Source organism: Cibotium barometz, chromosome 11 (genome assembly GCF_041138505.1).
Source record: "Cibotium barometz isolate CiBa-2024 chromosome 11, ASM4113850v1, whole genome shotgun sequence".
In the NCBI taxonomy this organism is placed as follows: Eukaryota; Viridiplantae; Streptophyta; class Polypodiopsida; order Cyatheales; family Cibotiaceae; genus Cibotium; species Cibotium barometz.
Window position 1 is genome coordinate 26,861,187 of NC_141056.1, and position 26,991 is coordinate 26,888,177.

Below are 26,991 nucleotides of genomic sequence, written 5' to 3' on the forward strand. Positions count from 1 at the left end.
TGGATGTGTGAATGTGGAAATGGGAGTGTGGATGTATGAATGTGAAAATGGATGTATGCATGTAGTTGTGTATACATGAATGTGAATGTGGATGTGGATGTGGACGTATGGATGTAGATTCGGATGTGGATGTATGTATGTGGGTGTGGATGTATGAATGAGGATGTGAAAATGGATGTATACATGTAGATGTGGATGAGGATGTATGAATGAGGATGTGAAAATGGATGTATACATGTAGTGTGGATGTATGGATGTGTATGTATGAATGCGGATATGGGATGTGGATGTATGAATGAGGATGTGAAAATGGATGTATGCATGTAGATGTGGATATATGGATGTGAATGTGGATGTGGATGTGGTTGTATGGATGTGGATATGGATGTGTATGTAGAATAATGAATGTGAATGTGTATGTGAAATAATGTGTCGTCGATATGAGGGAATGGATGAGAATGAGTACACATGTGAATGGAATGTGGATTAAGTAATGAGGACCAAGGAGGGATAATGTGGAAAGATGAGAGTTCGGTACAGAAACTGTATTTTGTGAACTATTTGTAAATGACTGTTTTATGTCAAGAATGCTGGGGAAGCATTATGACCGTCTTGTGGATTAAGGTCATAGAGACCTAACTGATAAAGTTACAACTGTTGACGAAGAGTCAATGGAGGATGTCTCGCAGAGCAAGGTCGATCGAGGTCTTGACTAGCCTCGGTTCGATTTAAATGGTGAGCTTCTGGTACGGTGGATGAATGAAGTATCTTTTAGTCAGCAGATGGTGAGGGCTTCATTTAATGTAGCTATGGTCTTAGTGAAATCCTCTACCTTTTTGTTAGTTTCTTGAAGCTGTTGGGCATGTTGATGTACTTGTTCTTTTGTGTGTGAAACTTTTTTTTGAATTTGTTCTTTGGCTTGCTCCACTTGCGACTTTAGTTCTGTATTTTCTTTAATCCTCTGTATAATCATTTGGTCGAGGACTTGATTATTTCTCTCTAAGACTTGGTACCTTGTTTATTCCTCTTCTGTAACCTTTAACTCTTTGAGGATTACCTCTTTGTGTGTTGATGCGGTTGCCACCATTTGTTCTTGGAGCATTTGCACCTAGTCAATGGCCTCTTGGACTTGCCACACCACAATGCAGCATTTATGTCACTAAGCATATGAGTGGTTAATAGGTGGCAACACCACACCCTCTGTCCCTATTCCCAAATGGGGGCATTTGTTGTAGTTGCTCCTTCTAATTCATGGTGTGGTAATTGTAACAAACTGTTCAGGCCCTTCACAATCTCTTTAAGAAAGCGCTCGTCATCCAGATTATATAAGAAAGAAGTGGTTGGGATTGTTTCTGCATCATCCAGCCTTTGTCGTTTACTTGGGCTCGTTTCTTACTCAGTTCTCTTTCTTTTGTCTGCTTCCTGTATTTTGTCAAGGACCTCCATCGGTGCTGAAGTTGTCTCTTCATGTTTTTGGTGCTCCTCCTCTTGCAACACCTCTTTTCCCGAGGCCTCTTACAACACCTCTTCTCTACACCAATCTTGGCTGATATATTCTGATCTGATATAATGGAATTACAAAGTGGTGAGACGTTTTTGAAAATGATCTGAGCTAGGCTAGGGGGAGGTGTTTGTTGAGGTATTTCAGCTATTGTACTTACTAGAATTTTTGAAAAATTTATTCCCATGGCTTCCTTTTGCTCCACCACTTCTTGATAAGAAGCTATTTCCTTGGCCAATTTTGCATCCAAGCATGTTGACTAAAAACATACAGGGGAGAAGAGAGCTTGATCTCTTGCAAGCACACACACACTCACACAAACCCTAGAAGAGAACACACAAGGTGAGAGGATGAAAATTCTTCTTCTTCTTCACATAACAAAAGGCGTCTACAAAGAAGATAAAGTGACTAACACACATGAGTATATACAAGTGGTCCATAATGTGAACAAACTAAGTGGAGTGGGTAGGTGTGGACTAGTTGATGTAGTCCAGCTATAGAATCTCTAGCAAAGATATGTAGATTCTAGCTCTACCAAAACGGCCAGTGATGTAAATGTCAAACGGTCATGCATGTGCCTTGTGAGTGTCAGCTCATGTTGATCTTGACATCTCAACACTCCCCCTCAAGCTCAACTCCAGCTCATGAACTCCAAGGATATCTCGAAATCTACAAAGCTTCTCAGCTCCCAAGGCCTTCATGAAGATGTCAGCAACCTGATCCTGTGTGCTAACGTAGGTCAAGTCGATGTCGCCTATGCCAAGACTCTCTCCCTAATGAGGTGGTAATGTACCTCAATGTGTTTCGTCCGCGCATGGAAAATTAGGTTTCTGGCCAATTGTATAATTTTCACAATACATGACAACCTTTCTCTCCACACGCAACCCCAACAAGTAGCTTGCATAACCAAGCTACCTCACACGCTACCACCGTAGTTCCTTTGTACTCGACAAGGCAACTGTGGGCTGCTTCTTGCTGCTCCATGTCACAACAACACTCCCCAATGGAAACATAAATCCACTAGTAGATCTCCTATCTAAGATGCTACCTTCCCAATCTGCATTTATTTACACATATAGCTCCAATGGTATACCTGTTGTGTAAAATAATGCATAATCAATAGTGGCCCTCAAATACCGAAGTGTGCGTCACACACTGTCAAGATGTGGTTTGCACGGAACCTGCATAAATTGGCTCTCTAAGCCAACAGTGTAACTCAAATCTGGCTTGCTGATCATGAAATAGATCAAACTCCCCACAATCTTCCTGTACATAGTGGGATCCTCCAACCATAACCTGCATCCACACTAAGCTTGCCATTTTGATGTAATGGCATCGAGATTGACTTACAATCAGCCATCCCATACTTGGACAAGATGTCCAATACTTACTATGTCTGTGTGACAACCAAATACCATCAGGTGTATGAATGACCTCAATTCCCAAAAAGTAGCACAGATCTCCACCAAGGAAGCGGCCTATGAGTGAAGCGCTAGGTCTACGAAGGATCCTAGAGGGTGCTGACCATATAGTGCTCGGGCTTTGGGTCGCCAAAGATACCCACACGTGCATCGTGGAAGATATTGGATCAAGGAGTCAGAGTTGTTTTCTGAAACCGGGCATGGATCTGGTTGATTGACCTTGCTGGTCCTCAACAGATGAGTCCATGGCTCTCTTATATGGATCTGTTGATTGATCTTGCTGATCTTCAACAAGGATCCCATCTTGAGTTTTATATGTGAAAATATTGTCGGGTACTATGAGCTAGGAACTATTGAAAAGGCCCCTGAGTGAACAGGTTTTGAGCGTTCTGGTTGCCAATGATGCCATAAGTGCACCGATGAATGTATGATTGGAAATATGGATTCAACCTGAGATTTTGAGGATTGTCAGCAGTGACATAATGGTTTCATTAAAAGATTATTTTAAAGTTAGCTGATACTGAGAAAAAGGCAATTTCATATTGGGTGTGTAAGTGGTGTGACTAGTTTTATATTTGCATGAACTTGTGGCTAGGGGACCTGGGAACTCTTTTCCCTGGTACCCGGGACAAAACCTAACCAAAAATCTAAAATTGGATCCCATCTCACTACAGTGGTTGGGCGGTTGGCTAACCCATGGGACTAGATGGAGTTAGACTGGACTGATGGATCCGTAAATTGAGACTCAATTTCTGTTATTACGATAGATAAAGTAAATCCCGGATAGTAATTGTTCTATGGATAGGAATCAACGGCTGTGCCTCTTGATGGGGAAAAAAGCGTTCCCAATGATCCAAGTCAAGTTTCTTCCTTGATCTGACTAAGTATCTTTATAGATGCAGTCGGATCAACTTGATCAGTAATGGTCGTGACTACGTTAAAGTAAAGAGCTATCCTGGTGGAATCGCCCGTGCTTTCCGGGTAAAGGAAGTTTTTCCGAGTTCGGTTTTGGAAAAACCGACAGATTAGTCTTTTGTCCGGATATCCATGGGCAAGGCCTCGAGTGTGGGATCCCTGGCCCGCGCAGATGTGCTACTTCCACTGCTAGTACCCCGAATCCATTGCGCGGTGGGGACACGGATCTTACAGGCGGGCACCCAAGTATGGACGGGCGGGCGCCCAAGTGTGGATCCATTAGGGTTAGATCCTCTTTCTCGCAGTATGGTATTGTTAACTTTGTGTCATTGACCATCATGATGATGAAAAGATGCAAGAAAGACGAGATCTTAAGATCTTGCGAGCACACACACATTCACACAAACCCTAGAAGAGAACACATAAGGTGAGAGGCTGAAAATTCTTCTTCTTCTTCTTCTTCACACAACAAAAGAGGTCTACAAAGAGGATAAATTGACTAACACATATAATAGAGTATATACAAGCGGTCCATAACGTGAACACACTAAGTGGAGTGGGTAGGTGTGCAATCTTCCAGCTCTTGGTAACTTTGCATTCATGGCTTTCATAGCCTTCTTCACACCAGGTGTTCTCATTGGTGGAATCCCAAGCTCCTCATCAAGGCTCATCGCCGAGAGCCACTAGACTCTCCATCAACAAGAGAATGCCCTGCAAAAATATCAAGCATACCAAGGGGCTCAACCACTTTCCCTTTGCCTTTATGTGATGTACATAGCCTGCCACTCCATGGTCTATCAACAGAACCATTGGATGAGGACTCACCTAGTCGACTCAATGACTGTGATTGCTGACTTGCATTCTGTACAAGCACATTTCCACTTACATCAACCCCAACAACATCTTTTTTAGTAGCATACGAGCTACTCATCTCATCCATTAAGAAGTGAATGGGGTCTTCTTGGGCCCTTTAATTTGCCCAAGCCTAATCAAGGTGATTAAGGAATAGCCAAATGGGGGGTTGCCATGTGGACTGAAATGTTGGGTTTTTAAGAGAGGTGTAAGAGTGGTCAAAGGGTGCACTTTTTCCCCAAAAAGGGGGGGAGCAATTTTACAATTTTCGGACCTCCATAACTTCTACATACAAGCTCCGATTTGAGCGGAGATTATAGATCCGTGATCTACGCATCAAGAGCTTTCCATAGATATGTTACATGATATGGTTTTATCCGCTAGATTTTAAATTCCATTTTCCCTCCAAAATTCAAATTCGAATAAAGTAGCCGTTTTGAAGCTTCTAATTAGAAAACGTTTCTTCTTAAGAGAAAAGGTTTGACTCCCTTAAACTGCCAAATAAAAGGGCCCAAGAAGCCTTCCATTGAGGTCCTAATGCAAATACAACATCCCTGTGCTGCTTACCCTCAATTCACGTGTAGCAAGATTATAGCATCTATATCCCTTTTGCTCAAAACACCATATTGGGGAATATGGGAATTTCCCACAAGTTTGTTGGGACACATGGTCAAAAGTTTGGATTAACCATAACTTGAACACCACTAATCCAAAATGAGCGCTTTATAGCTCTTTAGATTCCATTTTTCAAGCGCTTTCCAACGATAGGTCATATGATAGGGTTTTGAGAAACTTACAAACATGTTATCCATGTCCCCTTTTTTAAGTATTCAAAAATGGGAATTGGGAAATTCCCAAATTCACTAATATGGTGTTTCAAGAGAATACCCAATAAACACACATTTTTTTGCCTTTGGATCTAGCTTAGTATGTAACTCATCTGGCACATTGTAAGGTTCCCCCCTTCCAAAAAAGGGGAAACACTTAAGATAGTCCACTAAGTCTTAACTTGGAGAAAATTTCCTACTCATCGACCCCTTGACCATGCAGAGATTCAAGGATACGATTCATAGGTAAGACCTAGTCCTATCCCATAGGGGGAGCATGATCTTCTAAAAATCAAATCATCCATAGGGTAATTGATCATAATTTAGACAACTACTAGTCTTGATTCCTAGCGACAATGCTTTTTTCCTCATCCATGCAAGGCACAGCCACCGCTGGCCTAGTCTTCTAGAATAGAATTGCCCGAGAACCTATTTATCTAGCCTAAGGCTTTCACTTAATCTATTGGAAAGCTACCCGACTAATTGGGTCCACTCGTCCGTAGGATGGTGCCGTTGGGGCATTCCATCCTCCCACTTTCCACCCTACTCATGCGTTAATTTTGTTTTCTAATTAATCCTACTACATTGTTTGACATAAATAAACATGTTCCTTAATTAAGGCCCTTTTCACAAGGTTTGTTAGAACAGTCTTTTACCATAGTACAATAATGCCAAAGACAAGATTTATAAAAAAATGTTTACACATGAATCAATCCCATATACAAGCCAAACCGACTCTCTTATTCTTTTCCTTTATATTGCCGATGATCTAGAATTCGGCCTTCCAGCCCCTACATGCTGAGCAAAACCCTACGGGACTATACACCTCATCTACGGCTGCTAGCGAGGACTTAAGTCGGCCTATTGCCCTCTCAGGCTCCGTTGCTTGATCCTCCCGCCCCTCAGAGGGATGTCTACGCACTAGGGTGGGCTTATTCACCGCACTAGCTTGGGCCCTCAGGATTAGACAACATCATAATCTCTCGCCTCAATCGGCGAACCTTATTCTCCCAATGGTATCAGGGATACCTTGGGCCAATCTCCCGGGCTTTGCTAACGATGTCGCCCAGCTACACAAGCATGGAACGGAGTAACCATTGAAGCCACGAAAAACTTTCACACTTTCTCTTAAAGATAACAATTTCAATACAATTCATTGAATATAACATCACTTCAAATCGTAGCCTCATACAATTTTTTTAAAGAAAAAGATACACATTTTCTTTCTTCATTTATTAATATTAATATTAAAGAAAAAACTCTTCTTTAAAAGATAACCAAGCTAACCTGGTCACCATTTCCTTGAGGAGCTTGTAACGGGTGGGTTGGAGCCGCATTAGGAGCATCTTCTCCAATCTCACTGTTGTGTACTACTCCTTGACGTAATATTTTGGCATTTTCGGGATGGGGCAATCTTGGACATCGCCTTGTAGTGCTCGCTGTCGTGGTCGTAATGATTCAGTCAGATCTTGATTCCGAGATCGTTTGCTCACTGTATGAGCAAAAGACCACAGCGCACAAACCCTCTCTAAGGTAAAAACCTCTTGCTAAAGTCCACGCAAATGGGGGGGGAATTGTGAGATGTCCTTAAGAAAAAGGTAAAAATGTTTTGTTGAAGGGGAGAGGGGTGGTGCTGTAAGTCTCTCCACACTGCGGGGGGGGGGGGGGGGGAGGGGGAGGGGGAGGGGAAGAAGAGCTAAGGACACTGTCTCCTCACAAGGGTGGACTAGAGGAAAGTTGGCTTATCTGACAAGTGGCAGATGAGGGGTGTTGAGAGGGGCGACAGCACTGCAGCAAGTACACTGTGCAAGGATAGAAAGGCGGTACATATGGTGACACAGCCTTATGCAAAGTATAGGCTACGTAGAAATGTGTGCTGCCCATGGAGCACCCCCAAGGGTTTATATAGATGTGGGATATGGGTGTGGGCGCTATGCAAAGTACAGTCGAAAGGATGGTGTGCCAGCAAAGGATGTGGATCAATGGCCTGCATGGCCCTGGGGGAAAGGTACGGTGGCGGCTAACAGGGAAAGGAGTGGTACGCATGTACCTTATCTAGTCAGAGGCAGCATGGGTGTCCACGTAGCGGTGTGTGTGGAGCACACGGTGGGTGTCCGACCTTCGGTTCTTGTGCGGTCATTGTACGGGCACCTTGGTGAGTGTGTACGGTCCCTTTTTGGGGTGTGGTCTCCAAATTTGGGGCTCCGACCTCAATTTGCATGCCGGACCGCCCAGGGAGGTGATTTTTTTATTTTTTATTTTTTTAGTTCGAGATGTTCCCCTGGTCGTTGGGGTGCAAACCGTTCGTCAATCGGACGCCCGGTCATGCATTTATTAAGGTTTAAATGTCATCATTTTTTAACTAAAAATAACCAAAATTACGTATAAGCTTGATCCGGTATCCGTTTTGGATGCTATAAAATCCTATATCAGGGTAAAATACTACACAGATTCCAAATTTGGGCGTGGAAATTGAAGATTCTAAGTAAAAATGGCTCATTTAATAAAATCATTGATTTTTAAACCATAAAAACTCATAAATTCATCTATTACATGGACATTTCTTTATTAGTGAAGATGGGTATGTTACACACATGCACATATGCAATATATCCAAAAACTTTCACAAGTGAGAGTAAGTAAACATCTCCTCTGGCATTTATGGCTATAGTAGGAGTCAAGTTCATTATATAAACTATTGTAGACACAGCCTCAGCCCAATAGCTATGTGGCATATTCTTCTTTGTCATCAATGCTCGTGCTATCTCTGTAATGTGCCTATTTTTCTACTCAGTAACTCCATTTTTGTACGGAGTGTATCTACATGTAAATTGTGTCTAAATTCCATTTTTTCTACGGAGTGTATCTACATGTAAATTGTGTCTAAATTCCATTTTTTCACAAGAATTCAAAAAACTCATTGGAGAAGTACTCCCCCTCATCTGACCTTAGGCACTTCAAATGTTTTCCTATCTATTTTTTAGCCCCCATGAAAAATGAGTGAACACTTCACTCTTCTCCATCATGAAATACACCCACACTTTCCTTGTACAGTCATCTCAATGAATGTTACATAGTACCTGTAGCCCCCCCATAGACATAGTCTTCGTAGGACCCCATACATCTGAATTCACAACATCTAGTATATTCCTGCGCACATTTCTGTCATGTGGAAATACATGCTTTGTTTGCTTTCCAAATTAACATGCTTCACATACTTTTTGCATACCTTCAACCTTAAACTTAGGTAGCCTTATCATAATTTCTTTAGTCTGCATAGACTTCATTCTTTGCACATTTACATGCCCAATTCTCTTATGCCAAATGTCTGTATCTGCAACAACTCCTAAACCATTTGCAAACCTTATAGCACTCACTTCACACATATTTACATTTAATGTAAACATTCCACCCACTCTGTTGCCTTTTGCAACCAACTTGCACTTCTCTTTAAAGTAGTCTACATAATAGCCATCAAGGTTAAATCGGACTTGCAAACCCTGCTCAATCATTTGGCCAATTGAAACTAGATTCTTTGTAATGCTCGGAACATGACGTACATTTGCAAGGTACTTCACCTTATCATCCTGCGTAGACAATGGCACATCTTTAACATGGGAATCAGATTTTGTGCAATAAACAATGGGCCACCAAGATGTATTTGTTTCTTGTCCTTTGAGAAGCTGGTTTGAATGGGCTGACGAAGTCCAAACCCCATTTCTTGTCCTTTGAGAAGCTGGTTTGAAGCTGGTTTGAATGGGCTGACGAAGTCCAAACCCCATTTCTAGAATGGCTCAAGTAGCAAGATTGTATTATGAGGCCTCATGTCTGTATTGTTCGGTTTTCCCAGCCTCTGTCGCACTCCCTTGCAAACTTGTGTGCATCTTTTATGGCCACCATAGTCTTGCTTGGAACACTTTCCTGCCGTCTCGCTGACTTCTCCAAAAAAATTCCCACCACTTACATCTTGATGTGCTTCTCCTAACACAGCGAGTTGCTCTTGTTCAAGGACACATCTCCTCAGAATTTGGTCGATGCCCATCTTGTAGAGCTGCCCAACCACTATCATGAATGACTTGCTTTGGAGAGTCAGCTTCTTCCTCTAATCTCTAGACATATACTCTAGAAAGGACAAGTAAGACAGGAGTTATAGCATTTTGTTGTACCAACTAGGTCTTTCTTTCCACATCCTCATTCATACATCCACATATGCCTTCACATCTATTCTTTTACATCACATCCTTTCTCACCCTATCACAACCCATATACATATCCCATCACATACACTTCTTACCTCATCCCATACACATCTTATCACATCTTAACTCATCTTATCACATCCTAACTCATCTCATATGCATCTTATCACATCTCATTCACCTCTTATCACATCCTATCACATCTCATACACATCTTATCACATCTTATCACATCTCATATGCATCTTATCATATCCTATCATTTCTTATATCTATTTATAGAATACAAGAGAATTCTTATATTTGATATAAGATTTCTTTACGCATCTATTTATGCATAAATTCCATTTAAGGAGACTAATACTTTCGAAATAAAAATCAATCTTTTATGCATCTTCCTATGCATAAATTTATTTTTAAATGAGAATGACACTTTGAATTAAAATTCAATCTTTTATGCATCTTCCTATGCATAAATTCAATTTAGATGAGAATGACACTTTTGAATTGAAAATCAATCTTTTATGCATCTTCTTATGCATAAATTCAATTTAGTAGGAATTACACTTTTAGAATAAAAGAATTTCTCTTATGCATCTAATTTATGCATAAAATCCATTTATGATGAAAATCACACTTTTAGTATAAAAATATCTTTTATGCATACCTCTATGCATGAAATCCACTTATGATAAAAGTAACACTTTTATAATAAAATAATCTTTTATGCATACCTCTATGCATGAAATCCAAATATGATAAAAATAACATTTATAAAATAATCATCTTTTATGCATACCTCTATGCATTAAAATCAATTATGATAAAAGTAACACTTTTGATATAAAAATTTATCCTTTATGCATACTTCTATGCATCAAAATGAAAATGATAAAAGTAACACTTTTGATATAAAAATTTATCCTTTATGCATACTTCTATGCATGAAAATAAAAATGATAAAAGTAACACTTTTGATATAGAACTTTATGCATACTTATATGCATGAAAATAAAAATGATAAAAGTAACACTTTTGATATAAAAATTTATCCTTTATGCATACTTCTATGCATGAAAATAAAAATGATAAAAGTAACACTTTTGATATAAAAATTTATCCTTTATGCATACTTCTATGCATGAAAATAAAAATGATTAAAGTAACACTTTTGATATAAAAATTTATCCTTTATACACATAATCAAAATGCATCTTCTATGCATGAAAATGATACTTTAGAATATAGAAACCATAAGGATTACTCTATTAGAATAATAAAAGATGAATTTTTATTTCACTAACTTCTAAAAATTTTGCCATAACCTCCTTTGTATGGCTGACCATTTTTCAAATTTCTAAGTCTTTAAAACTAATTAAAAGTGCACCAAAGTATTGAAATTACCCTAAAGTAAACATTATTCCACTTAATTGAGATAAACAGTATAAAAACTTGACATTAATCAATTAACCATTCACCTAGGATAGAGAATGGTTCGGTTTGTTAGAGAAGAAAGGGGAATGCCTTTTTGTAATGAAGCATAACATTTTTAAATAAGACATAAAGCATAAAAACCATTTAAAGCCATAAAAACCATAAAATAAGTGAAAAGAAGAATCACCAACTTACTAATGACTTTGAAAGCTTTCCTTTGGCTTGATGGTTTGAGGGTTCAACTCTTGTTTGAACAAGAGTGGCCAACCAATCTTTGGAAGAGAAAGATGTCAAAAACTAGCGAATTATTAATAAATTCACAGTTCTTGGCTTGGGTGGAGTAGAGTAGCAGTGCATAAAACACTATTATTTTTCAAAAGGGGGAGGCTTCTATTTATAGGAAAAATTGAGCTCCTAACCAAACAAACTGATTCTAGAATTTTCCAAATCAGTTTGGTGAATTTTTGACCATTTTTAGGTCAGTTAAGCTAACTTTTTGGAACTAGACTAGAGTTAGGAGAGAGGAGAGATAAAATATCTCAATTTTTGAAGATTTGAAACTCAATCAAGCATGTGAAGTAGGCGCCTCATTAAAGGGCCTCCCCTTCCTTACATATGTGTCAAAAATAGAATCATTATACCCAAAATATCGCATATTTTTAATATTGCTCATAGTTTCTTACTAATAAACCTTGTACATATTCAACTCTTCATCTTATGTGAGCATTTAAGGGACTCCCCTTCCTTACATGTGTGTCAAAATGGAATCATTATACCCAAAATATCTCATATTTTTAATATTGCTCATAGTTTCTTACTAATAAACCTTGTACATAGTCAACTCTTCATCTTATGTGAGCATTTACTCATTTTTGGGTATCTTCTTTTATAAAATTGGATTTATCTCCTCCCCACACATGGATTGATCTTATTGGCCCATAGGAACCTTAATTGGACCATAATCCAAAAATTTCTGAAAATCTAGACCCTTAGGCTAAGGTCCTTTATACCCATTTCCAATTAATTCCAATTGCACATTGAAAAGTTCTTTTTGAATTTCTGTTTCAGGAAAATTCATTTTAATAATATGAGAAATTTTTCTATCTAAAAACATTCAAAATCTGAATATTCTCTCTCTAGAATATTTTCGCTCTCTATGTCAAAATAGGCAGAGACAATATCTTTTATATTTCTGAAGAGGGAATTGATTACAGGGGAAGATGCTGGATATCTTGAGAGGCTGGGGAGGAATCTTACATTCTCTCCCACTTGAAAAACGCAAGATGTCCTCATCTCGCCACTAGGGTAATTTCGCAAGATGCCGAATAAGAGACTAAGAGAAAAATTTAGTTAAGATTAACCACCAAGAAAAGTCTCAAAGAGAGCAAGACTCAAGACAAGAACAAAGATTTCAACTTTATTCACTCATGGAACATATACAGTAAAGATAGAAGAACTTTTTATAATTCCATAAGCTCGTCCATCATATGGTCACAAAAGCAGCACTCACAAGCTGCACACGTATAATGTAACTCATCTATGGGAATAATTCGGCCGATTATTGCTGCACCTATCTCATTGGTATGAGGTGACCTATTAAAAGGACCTCTAATAGGCAAGCCAAAAACGGGATAAAGGTATATCTTCTGGTGAGGAAGAAAACACGCTAGTAAGAAGACCCGCTCAAAAAACTCAACATGCCTTGATTGCTGACCCCACGGTGTCACCCTAGTTATGTCTTGATGATCCGCCATTTGGCCTGAGCTACAGAAGTTCCCAAGTGAGGGAAAAGTGAGTGCTCATACAGTTCTATAAAATCCTTCTTCACAGACTCGCTTACGTCTTAAAGGTGAGAAATCATCATGGATAAAACCAAGTCCTGCTGCCAAGCCATAAAGGATTAAGAAAGAAAGGAGATCGATGGAAGTAAGATTACTGCGAGCGACAAGTAAGAGTTACGACTTATATAAAAGAAGGAACTAGCGTAACCTAGAAGCCAACAGGGTATCTTGCAACTGAAGTTTTACCATCTTTTGATGATTTGAGCTTGGCACATTTTTCTTTAGAAGGCTTACATGAAATACATTATGAACTTTGAAATGAGGAGGTAGAAGAAGCTTGTAGGCTAAGTCACCTACTTTCTTGAATTTAGGTATGGCCCACAATATCTGGGGGATAACTTCTTATACTTCCCAAGAGATAAAGAACTTCTTTTGGGCCGTACTCGAATGAAGATCATATCTGCTTCTTTGAATTCTCTGACTTTCCTCTTCTTATCTGCATACTATCTCTGTCGATCCTGGGCAGCTTTTATATCTTTATGAATTGCCTACATCTACTGCTCCATGTCGTCAAGCATTTGTCTGGACATCTCGACCCTAATCAATGGGTCGGACCTAGTTAATGGAGCTAAGCAATCTTGTCCAAGACGGACCCTGATTAGATTGGTATGAAGAAATTGGTCTCTGAATTCGGGGTTCTTGACTTCCCTGTGCTCTTGACATGTGACATGGTAGGAGTCAGGCAGTCTTTTAACTGATGACCAAAACCTTGGCACCCAAAACAGCGATTCTCACTTCTGAACTCATCGTTCTGAATCCTTAAAACAGGTGGGCCTCCTGAGAAAGTATTCTGGGGAAAGGGTCTTCCTTTTTTAAACAGAATCTTTCTTTTATTTTAGAGAGAGAATAATTATAAGATCAGAAAGGGAGGTTCTTACTCTTGTATACCTCGAAGGCTGGGGGAAGAATCTTACATTTTGCCATCCAAAACATCGGTTCTCACTTTTGAACTCATCGTTTTGAATCCTTAAAACAGGTGGGCCTCCTGAGAAAGTATTCTGGGGAAAGGGTCTTCCTTTTTTTAACAGAATATTTCTTTTATTTTAGAGAGGGAATAATTATAAGATTAGAAAGGGAGGTTCTTACTCGTGTATACCTCGAAGGTTGGGGAGGAATCTTACATTCTACCCCACTTACGAAAGTGCGAGATGTCCTCATCTCGCAAGGTAGAGGATAACTCTTTTTCTTAAGATCCAATTTATTCTGAGGTTCCTTATATTCTGGTCAACCCAACAGAATACTGGGATAAATATCCCTTATATAGAACTCATCATAACAATTCATTCAGATCATATCATTCATATCTTTAACATGATAATGGTCCGTTAGACCGAAAATTTTCCTTCTGACATTTCTCCACGGGAATTCTCAATTTATCATCCCTTAACTTGATCTACCGTGTCAATTGTTAACAGTAGCAATTTGACAGCACAATCCACTAATCTTATAGTGATTTGCTAAAATCAATTATCATCATTCTAGTTATGAATATCATCACAGGGACTCGTCCCATTTATCCTCATTGTGGTTTTGTAAGATTCCTCCCCACCAGCCTTCGAGGTATATAGGAGTAAGAACCTCCCTTTCTGATCTTATAATTATTCCCTCTCTAAGATAAAAGAAAGATTCTGTTTAAAAAAGGAAGACCCTTTCCCTAGAATTTTTTCTCAGGAGGCCCACCTATTTTAAGGATTCAGAATGATGAGTTCAAAAGTGAGAACTGGTGTTTTGGATGCCAAGGTTTTGGTCATCAGTTAAAAGACTGCCCGACTCCTGCCATGAAAAGGGGACAGGGAAGTCAGGAACCCAAATTTAGAGACCAATTCCTTCATACCAATCTAATCAGGGTCTGTCTCGGACAAGATTGCTTAACTCCATTAACTAGGTCCGACCCATTGATTAGAGATGTCCAGACAAATGCTTGACGACATGGAGCAGCAGATGTAGGCAATTCATAAAGATATAAAAGCTACCCAGGATCGACAAAAATAATATGCAGATAAGAAGAGGACAGTGAGAGAATTTAAAGAAGCAGATATGGTCTTTATTCGAGTATGGCCCAAAAGAAGTTCTTTATCTCTTAAGAAGTATAAGAAGATATCCCCCAGATATTGTGGGCCATATCGGATTTCAATAAAAGTAGGTGACTTAGCCTACGAGCTTTTTCTACCTCATTATCTCAAAGTTCATAATGTATTTCATGTAAGCCTTCTAAAGAAAAATGTGCCAAACCCAATTCATCGAAAGACGGTAAAACTTCAGTGGTGGTAAGATACACCGTCGGCTTCTAGGTTACGCTAGTTCCTTCTTTTATATAAGTCGTAACTCTTACCTGTCGCTCACAGTAATCTTACTTCCATCGATCTCCATTATTTCTTAATCTCCTTTATGGCTTGGCAGCAGGACTTGGTTTTATCCATAATGATTTCTCACCTTCAAGACGCAAGCGAGTCTGTGAAGAAGGATTTTATAGAACTGTATGAGCGCTCACTTTTCCCTCACTTGGGAACTTCTGTAGCTCTCAGACCAAATGGCGGACCTATCGAGACATAACTAGGGTAACACCGTGGGGTCGGCAACACTTTCGTAACAATGTCCGCTTGGCTATGGTTATTGAAGCTTTGGGTTTGGGTCCCCAATACTACTGCGTGATGAGATCAAGGCATGGTGGATTTTCTGAGCGGGTCTTCTTACTAGCGTGATTTCTTCCTCACCCGAAGATATGTCTTTATCCCGTTTTTGGCTTTCCTCTTAGAGGTCCTTTTAATAGGTCACCTCATACCAATGAGATAAGTGCTGCAATAACCAGTCGAATTATTCCCATAGATGAGTTACCTTATATGTGCGCAGCTTGTGAGTGCTGCTTTTGTGACCATATGATGGAGGGGCTTATGGAATTGTAAAAAGTTCTTCTATCTTTACTATATATGTTCCAAGAGTGAATAAAGTTGAAATCTTTGTTCTTGTCTTGAGTCTTGCTCTCTTTAAGACTTTTCTTGGTGGTTAATCTTAATTAAATTTTCTCTTAGTCTCATATTCGTGCATTTTGCAAAATTACCCCCAGTTTGCGAGATGAGGACATCTCTCGTTTTTCAAGTGGGAGAGAATGTAAGATTCCTTCCCAGCCTCTCAAGATGTCCAGCATCTTTCCCTGTAATCAATCCCCTCTTTAGAAATATAAAAGATCTTATTTCTAACTGTTTTACCCTAGAGAGAGAAAATATTCTAGAGAGAGAATATTCAGATTTTGAATATTTTTAGATAGAAAATTTCTCATATTATTAAAATGAATTCCCTTGAAATAGAAATTCAAAAAGAACTTTCCAATGTGCAATTGGAATAAAGTGAAAATGGGTATAAAGGACCTTAGCCTAAGGGTCTACATTTTCAGAAATTTTTGGATTATGGTCCAATTAAGGTTCCTATGGGCCAATAAGATCAATCCATGTGTGGGGAGGAGATAAATCCAATTTTGTAAAAGAAGACACCCAAAAATGAGTAAATGCTCACATAAGATGAAGAGTTGACTATGTACAAGGTTTATTAGTAAGAAACTATGAGCAATATTAAAAATATGAGATATTTTGGGTATAATGATTCTATTTTGACACATATGTAAGGAAGGGGAGTCCCTTCAATGCTCACATAAGATGAAGAGTTGAATATGTACAAGGTTTATTAGTAAGAAACTATGAGCAATATTAAAAATATGAGATATTTTGGGTATAATGATTCTATTTTTGACACATATGTAAGGAAGGGGAGTCCCTTTAATGAGGCGCCTACTTCACATGCTTGATTGAGTTTTAAATCTTCAAAAAATGAGATATTTCATCTCTCCTCTCTCCTAATTCAAGTCTAGTTCCAAAAAGTTAGCTTAACTAACCTAAAAATGGTCAAAAATTGACCAAACTGATTTGGAAAATTCTAGAATCAGTTTGTTTGGTTAGGAGCTCACTTTTCCTATAAATAGAAGCCTCCCCCTTGTTGAAAAATAATAGTGTTTTATGCACTGTTACTCTACTCCACCCAAGTCAAGAACTGTGAATTTATTAATAATTCACTAGTTTTTGACATTTCCCTTTTCCAAAGATTGGTTGGCCACTCTTGTTCAAACAAGAGTTGAACCCTCAAACCATCAAGCCAAAGGAAAGCTTTCAAAGTCATTAGTAAGTTGGTGATTCTTCTTTTCACTTATTTTATGGTTTTTATGGCTTTAAATGGTTTTTATGCTTTATGTCTTCTCTAAAAATGTTATGCTTCATTACAAAAAGGCATTCCCTTCACTTCTCTAACAAAACCAACCATTCTCTATCCTAGGTGAATGGTTAATTGATTAATGTCAAGTTTTTATAATGTTTGTTTCAATTAAGTGGAAAAATATTTACTTTTAATTAGTTTTAAAGACTTAGAAATTTAAAAAATGGCCAGTCATACAAAGGAGGTTATGGAAAATTTTTTAGAAGTTAGTGAAATAAAATTCATCTTTTCTTGTTCTAAAAGAGTAATCCTTATGGTTTCTATATTCTAAAGTATCATTTTCATGCATAGAAGATGCATTTTGATTATATGCATAAAGGATAAATTTTTATATCAAAAGTGTTACCTTTATCATTTTTATTTTCATGCATAGAAGTATGCATAAAGGATAAATTGTTATATCAAAAGTGTTACTTCTATCATTTTTATTTTCATGCATAGAAGTATGCATAAAGGATAAATCTTTATATCAAAAGTGTTACTTTTATCATTTTTATTTTCATGCATAGAAGTATGCATAAAGGATAAATCTTTATATCAAAAGTGTTACTTTTATCATTTTTATTTTCATGCATAGAAGTATGCATAAAGGATAAATTTTTATATCAAAAGTGTTACTTTTATCATTTCTATTTTAATGCATAGAAGTATGCATAAAGGATAAATTTTTATATCAAAAGTGTTATTTTTATCATTTTTATTTTCATGCATAGAGGTATGCATAAAGGATAAATTTTTATATCAAAAGTGTTACTTTTATCATTTTTATTTTAATGCATAGAAGTATGCATAAAGGTTAAATTTTTATATCAAAAGTGTTACTTTTATCATAATTGATTTTCATGCATAGAAGTATGCATAAAAGATTAAATTTTTATTATAAAAGTGTTGCTTTTATCATATTTGATTTTCATGCATAGAGGTATGCATAAAAGATTATTTTTTTAATTATAAAAGTGTTACAATTGGATTTCATGCATAGAGGTATGCATAAAAGATATTTTTATTCTAAAAGTGTGATTTTCGTCATAAATGGATTTTATGCATAAATTAGATGCATAAGAGAACTTCTTTTATTCTAAAAGTGTAATTCCTACTAAATTGAATTTATGCATAGGAAGATGCATAAAAGATTGATTTTTAATTCAAAAGTGTCTTTCTCATCTAAATTGAATTTATGCATAGGAAGATGCATAAAAGATTGAATTTTAATTCCAAAAGTGTCATTCTCATTTAAAATGAATTTATGCATAGGAAGATGCATAAAAGATTGATTTTTATTTCAAAAGTGTTAGTCTCCTTAAATGGAATTTATGCATAAATAGATGCGAAAAGAAATCTTATATCAAATATAAGAATTCTCTTGTATTCTATAAATAGATATGGGAAGTGATAGGATGTGATAAGATGCATATGAGATGTGATAAGATGTGTATGAGATGTGATAGGATGTGATAAGAGGTGTATGAGATGTGATAAGATGTGATAAGATGCATATGAGATGAGTTAGGATGTGATAAGATTTGTTAAAATGTGATAAGATGTGTATGGAATGAGGTAAGAAGTGTATGTGATGGGATAAGATGTATATGGGATGTGATAGGGCGAGAATGGATGTGATGTAAAAGAATAGATGTGAAGGCGTATGTGGATGTATGAATGAGGATGTGAAAATAGATGTAAACATGTAGATGTGGATGTATGGATTTGAATGTGGATGTGGATGTGGATGTATGGATGTGGATATGGATGTGTATGTATGAATGCGGATATGGGATGTGGATGTATGAATGAGGATGTGAAAATGGATGTATGCATGTAGATGTGTATGTATGGATGTGAATGTGGATGTGGATGTGGATGTGGATATGGATGTGTATGTATGAATGCGGATATGGGATTGGATATATGATGTGGATGTACGAACATGGATGTGTATGTAGAATAATGAATGTGAATGTGTATGTGAAATAATGTGTCGTCGATATGAAGGAATGGATGAGAATGAGTACACATATGAATGGAATGTGGATTCAGTAATGTGGACTGAGGAGGGATAATGTGGAAAGATGAGAGTTCGATACAGAAACTGTATTTTGTGAGCTGTTTGTAAATGACTGTTTTATGTCAAGAATGTTGGGGAAGCATTTTGACGGTCTTGTGGATTAAGGTCATGGAGACCTAACTGATAAAGTTGCAATGGCTGACGGAGAGTCAATGGAGGACGTCTCGCGTAGCAAGGTTGACCAAGGTCTTGACCAGCCTCGGTTCGATTTAAATGGTGAGCTTTCGGTACGGTGGATGAGGGACCAAGGAAGTGGTCTATGAGTGAAGCGCTAGGTCACCTGCGAAGAGGGTGCTGACCATACGGTGCTCGGGCTCTGGGTCACCGAAGATACCCACACGTGCATCGTGGAAGATATTGCAACAAAGAGTAAGAGTTATTTTCTGAAACCGGGCATGGATCTGGTTGATTGACTTTGCTGGTCCTCAACGGCTGAGTCCATGGCTCTCTTATATGGATCTGTTGATTGATCTTGCTGATCTTCAACAAGGATTCCATCTTGATTTTTATATGTGAAAATATTGTCGGGTACTATGAGCTAGGAACTATTGAAAAGGCCCCTGAGTGAACAGGTGGTGAGCGTTCTGGTTTGCCAATGATGCCATAAGTACACCGATGAATGAATGATTGGTAATATGGATTCAACCAAAGATTTAGAGGATTGTCATCAGATTTCATTAAAGGATTGTTTCAAAGTTAGCTGACCCTGAGAAAAAGGCAATTTCATATTGGGTGTGTAAGTGGTGCGACTAGTTTTATGTTTGCATGAACTTCCGGCTAGGGGGCCTGGGAACTCTTTTCCCTGGTACCCGAGACAAAACCTAACCAAAAATCTAAAATTGGATCCCATCACTACAGTGGTTGGGTAGTTGGCTAACCCATGGGACTGGATGGGGTTAGGCTGGACTGACATTAGGGGAAGGTTGAGGTCTATAGGGGCTCTTTAAGATGCCATGTGATTAAAAGGTTAATAAGGAAAAGAGCCAATCATGTGATGCCATGTATACAAAAATGTTGGGTGATTAAAGGTGGTCAAAAGATTCTCTAGAAGATGCCTTTTTGTACTTTTCATTCCCAAAAAGTGGGGGGAAAGTTTTTGAAATTTTGAACATCCATAACTTCTACATATGAGCTCAAAATTTGTCAGAGATTAGAGATCTAGAATCTACTCGCTGAGCTCTTTCCATAGATATGTCACATGATATGGTTTTGCCCACTCAATTTTAAATTCAATTTTGGTGGGAAACTTTGAAATTCAAACTTCTAGCCATTTGAAGAATAAGAAGGTATGTAAAGTCAAAGAAACTTAACATTTTAACAAAAAGTCATTAAAATCATAATATGGCAGCTTAAAGGGCCCCTATAGACCTCAACCTTTCCCTAATGTGGATCCATAAATCGAGACTCAATTTTTGTTATTACGATAGATAAAGTCAATCCCGGATAGTAATTGTTCTATGGATAGGAATCAACGGTTCTGCCTCTTGATGGGGAAAAAAGCGTTGATCCCAATGATCCAAGTGCAATCTGTCCCTTGATTCTGACTATGGAACTTACGAGTTCGGTCAGATCAGTTCAATTAAGTAAGGCTTTTGACTACGTTAGGGAAGAGTTATCCTGGTGGAATCGCCCGTGCTTTCTGGGTAAAGGAAGTTTTTCTGGGTTCGGTTTTGGATAAAAACCGACGGATTAGTCTCTTGTCCGGATATCCGTGGGCGAGGCCTCGAGTGTGGGACCCCTGCCATGCGCAAGATGTGCTACTTCCGCTGCAAGCACCCCGAATCCATCCTTTAATAAAACCATTATGTCACTGATGACAATCCTCGAAATCTCTGGTTGAATCCTTATTTCCAATCATTCATTCATCGGTGTACTTATGGCATCATTGGCAACCAGAACGCTCACCACCTGTTCACTCAGGGGCCTTTTCAATAGTTCCTAGCTCATAGTAACCGGCAATATATTCACATAACAGAATGGAATCTCCGTGAAAGATCAGCAAGATCAACCAACAGATCCATATAAAAGAGTCATGGACTCATCCGTTGTTGAGGACCAGCAAGGTCAATCAACCAGATCCATGCCCGGTTTCAGAAAACAACTCTTACTCCTTGTTCCAATATCTTCCACGACGCACGTGTGGGTATCTTCAGCGACCCAGAGCCCGAGTACCGTATGGTCAGCACCCTCTAGGATCCTTTGCAGGTGACCTAGCGCTTCACTCATAGGCCGCTTCCTTGGTCCCTCATCCACCGTATGGGAAGCTCACCATTTAAATCGAACCGAGGTTGGTCAAGACCTCGGTCGACCTTGCTACGCGAGACATCCTCCATTGACTCTCTGTCAGCAGTTGCAACTTTAAAAGTTAGGTCTCCACCCATGACCTTAATCCACAAGACGGTCAAAATGCTTCCCCAGCATTCTTGACATAAAACAGTCATTTACGAACAGGTCACAAAATACAGTTTCTATATCAAACTCTCGTCTTTCCACATTATCCCTCCTCAGTCCACATTACTTATTCCACATTCCATTCATATGTGTACTCATTCTCATCCATTCACTCATATCGACGACACATTATTTCACATACATATTCACATTCATTATTCTTCATACACATCCATGTTCATACATCCACATCCACATCCACATCTCCATTCATACATCCACATCCACATTCACATTCACATCCATACATCTACATCTACATGCATACATCCACATCTCCATGCATACATCCACATCCACATTCACATTCACATCCATACATCTACATCTACATGCATACATCCACACCTCCATGCATACATCCACATCCACATTCTCATTCACATCCATACATCCACATTCTCATTCACATCCATACATCTACATCTACATGCATACATCCACATCCACATTCACATTCACATCCATACATCCACAACTACATCCACATTCACATTCATACATACACATCTACATGCATACATCCATTTTCACATTCATACATCCACACTCCCATTTTCACATTCACACATCTACGTTCACATTTATACATCCACATCCACATACATATATCCATGTCCGTATCTACATCCATACATCCACATCCACATCCACATTCACATTCATACATACACATCTACATGCATACATCCATTTTCACATTCATACATCCACAAACCCATTTCCACATTCACACATCCACGTTCACATTCATACATCCACATCCACATACATACATCCACATCCGTATCTACATCCATGCATCCACATCCACATTCATTTTTCATACATCCATTTCCACATTCTCATTCATACATCCACATACGCCTTCACATCTATTCTTTTACATCACATCCATTCTCGCCCTATCACAACCCATATACATCTTATCCCATCACATACACTTCTTACCTCATCCCATACACATCTTATCACATCTTAATTCATATTATCACATCCTAACTTATCTCATATTCATCTTATCACATCTTATTACATCTCATACACCTCTTATCACATCCTATCACATCTCATACACCTCTTATCACATCCTATCACTCTCATACACATCTTATCACATCCTATCACATCTCATATACATCTTATCATATCCTATCATTTCCCATATCTATTTATAGAATACAAGAGAATTCTTATATTTGATATAAGATTTCTTTACGCATCTATTTATGCATAAATTCCGTTTAAGGAGACTAACACTTTGGAAATAAAAATCAATCTTTTATGCATCTTCCTATGCATAAATTCATTTTAAATGAGAATGACACTTTGAATTAAAATTCAATCTTTTATGCATCTTCCTATGCATAAATTTAGTTTAGATGAGAATGACACTTTTGAATTAAAAATCAATCTTTTATGCATCTTCTTATGCATAAATTCAATTTAGTAGGAATTACACTTTTAGAATAAAAGAATTTCTCTTATGCATCTAATTTATGCATAAAATCCATTTATGATGAAAATCACACTTTTAGTATAAAAAATATCTTTTATGCATTCCTCTATGCATGAAATCCACTTATGATAAAAGTAACACTTTTATAATAAAAATAATCTTTTATGCATACCTCTATGCATGAAATCCAAATATGATAAAAATAACATTAATAAAATAATCATCTTTTATGCATACCTCTATGCATTAAAATCAATTATGATAAAAGTAACACTTTTAAAATAAAAATTTATCTTTTATGCATACTTCTATGCATTAAAATCAATTATGATAATTTAAGTAACACTTTTGATATAAAAATTTATCCTTTATGCATACTTCTATGCATGAAAATAAAAACGATAAAAGTAACACTTTTGATATAAAGATTTATCCTTTATGCATACTTCTATGCATGAAAATAAAAACGATAAAAGTAACACTTCTGATATAAGGATTTATCCTTTATGCATACTTCTATGCATGAAAATAAAAATGATAAAAGTAACACTTTTGATATAAGGATTTATCCTTTATGCATACTTCTATGCATGAAAATAAAAATGATAAAAGTAACACTTTTGATATAAAAATTTATCCTTTATGCATACTTCTATGCATGAAAATAAAAATGATAAAAGTAATACTTTTGATATAAAATTTATCCTTTATGCATACTTCTATGCATGAAAATAAAAATGATAAAAGTAATAGTTTTGATATAGAAATTTATCCTTTATGCATACTTCTATTCATGAAAATAAAAATGATAAAAGTAACACTTTTGATATAGAAATTTATCCTTTATGCATACTTCTATGCATGAAAAAAAATGATAAAAGTAACACTTTTGATATAAAGATTTATCCTTTATGCATACTTCTATGCATGAAAAAAAAAATGATAAAAGTAACACTTTTGATATAAAAATTTATCCTTTATACACATTATCAAAATGCATCTTCTATGCATGAAAATGATACTTTAGAAGATAGAAACCAGAAGGATTACTCTTTTAGAATAAGAAAAGATGAATTTTATTTCACTAATTTCTAAAAATTTTGCCATAACCTCCCTTGTATGGCTGACCATTTTTCAAATTTCTAAGTCTTTAAAACTAATTAAAAGTGCACCAAAAGTATTGAAATTATCCTAAAGTAAACATTTTTTCACTTAATTGAAACAAACATTATAAAAACTTGACATTAATCAATTAACCATTCACCTAGGATAGAGAATGGTTGGTTTTGTTAGAGAAGAGAGGGGAATTCCTTTTTGTAATGAAGCATAACATTTTTAGAGAAGACATAAAGCATAAAAACCATTTAAAGCCATAAAAACCATAAAATAAGTGAATAGAAGAATCACCAACTTTGAAAGCTTTCCTTTGGCTTGATGGTTTGAGGGTTCAACTCTTGTTTGAACAAGAGTGGCCAACCAATCTTTGGAGGAGGGAAATGTCAAAAACTAGTGAATTATAATTAAATTCATAGTTCTTCACTTGGGTGTGATGAGATTCAAGCTCGATGTCAGTGTGAGTCAGCTATGCTATGTGCTGGCATATTAGGTAGGAACATGTGTGAGACATAAATGACCGCGTGTCTAGCTGGTCATAGTGTGTGGACATTAGCTAGGGTTAGATGTGCGTGGACACAACTCATAGTGTTGTGTGTATTTTGGATTATGGCATTATGCTTTGTGTCAGAGTTGAGATGGCTTCCCTCTATGGTTAGGGTTTGCAATATGCATTAGGGTTTGCTCCTGTGTGTGTGTGTCTCCTCCCCCTCTACCGTTCTTTCAACATGGTATTAGAGCCTTGTGCTGTCTATTAGGGTTTATGAGTGAGTGAGTGAAGAGGGAGAAGAAGCTGTGAAGCTTGCCATTGGAGCTGTGAAGCTTGGAGCACACCAAATACTATCAGATCTGAGAGCTTGGCTTATCAGGTAAGGTCTTCTAAACATCCTTGAGCGGATTGCAGGTGATACAGGGAAAAACAAAGCAAGTTAGAGCAAATCAAAGCAAAGCAAAATTCTGGTTTTTGGAAGCTTTCCATTAAAGCTTGGAAACATTGATGTATGGTGAAATAGAAGTGATTCTGGCAAAAGACACATGTATTTGACAAAGAGGGATGTATTGGCAACTTCTATGCAAGCCCTTCTGTGATTTTGGAGCAAGTTACATGCATTTGAATAAGTGAAATTACTGGTTTTTTGAGCTCTCACAAAATAGAGAAAAGGAAGCCCAAAATTGATGAAATTGGAGCATGTTTTTGGTAAAAATCAAGGCATTGATGGATTACACACATACCTAGGAGTGTTGGGGACTTGATTACCTCATCATTTAGCATTACAACCACTCCCAAAACCCTCTATAGCAGGCGGCCCTGGCTGGACAGCAGAAACAGAGAAGATTTTGATATTTTTACTAAGTGGAGGACCAAATTACACTTTGGTGCTTGATACATTTCACAATTGCTTTAGCAATTGGTTGCTATACACTTTGGAGAAGAGGGCTATGTGATTTGATTGATAAATTATCATCAATTGAGCTGGGAATGAGCTGATTAAACAGGCTGTCCACTGGTTGCAGAGAAACAGAGCAATTTTAATTGAGCAATTAATCCTTGGTCTTATACAATTGGAGAAATTCCTCTTACATGGAGTTAGTGGACACTATTGCTAAGCTAATGAATGCTTGGTTGCTTCATTTGGACAAATATTGAGGAAATTAGAGCCATCTTACTACTGGTTTTTTTTGGTTTTTCTAGTTTTTCCCAAAACAGAGAAAGGGGTTTTCAAAAATTGATATGTACACATGTCAGATGGTGTTGATACTCTACATTGAGGTTGTTTAGGTGTCAATGCAAGTTTCCCATACTTGATTGCACCACTACATTGTGATTTGGAGCCGTGGAAGCGCATCAAAACAGGGTATCTTGGACTGCGTGAGCCAGTTCATTTTGGATGCATACAAGTTGATTTTTTACATCAAATTTGAAGATTGTTGGCTACTTTGGAGTATCTGGAACATTCATTGGAGTGTGGTTGAGCTGAGGAAGGCTCGTTTACAGATTTGAAGTGTGCGGAAGGTGTATGCATTGAGCAAATATGTCGGATAATCCAATACAGATTGTTGGTGAAAAGCTGGATAGGAAGAACTTCCAGGCATGGAAGTACAGGATAAAGAGTTTCTTGAAAGGAAAAGGATTTTGGAATCTCATTACAGGTGCTGAGCCAGAGCCTGAGCTATCTCGACAACCTACATAGCAGCAGCTTATTGCTCATAAGCAATGGTCAGAGAGAGCATTCAAAGTGCTGCATTATCTGTCTATATGTATTTCTGATGCTAACATACAGGATGCTGAGAATCCCAAAGATGCATGGGATACTTTGGTCAAGATGTTTGATACAGATACGAGTGCTCGTAAGTCTCAGTTTGCGACAGCAAATACATAATGTGAAAAGGAATAAAAGGAGCATACATGATTATGTGTAAGAAATCAAGAAGTTTGCAGATGCATTGGCCACAATAAATGTCCCCATGCCTGATGATGATTTGGTGGATATTACCTTGCGTGGTCTTGGCAAGGAATACAAATATTTTGATACATCTATCTCAGTGAGGAGTACAAGTTTACCAGACTTTGATGAGTTGGTTTCGCTCTTACTTGTTGAGGAAATCAAGCTCAGTGATTCATTTCTAGATGCATCTACTAGCCATGATGATA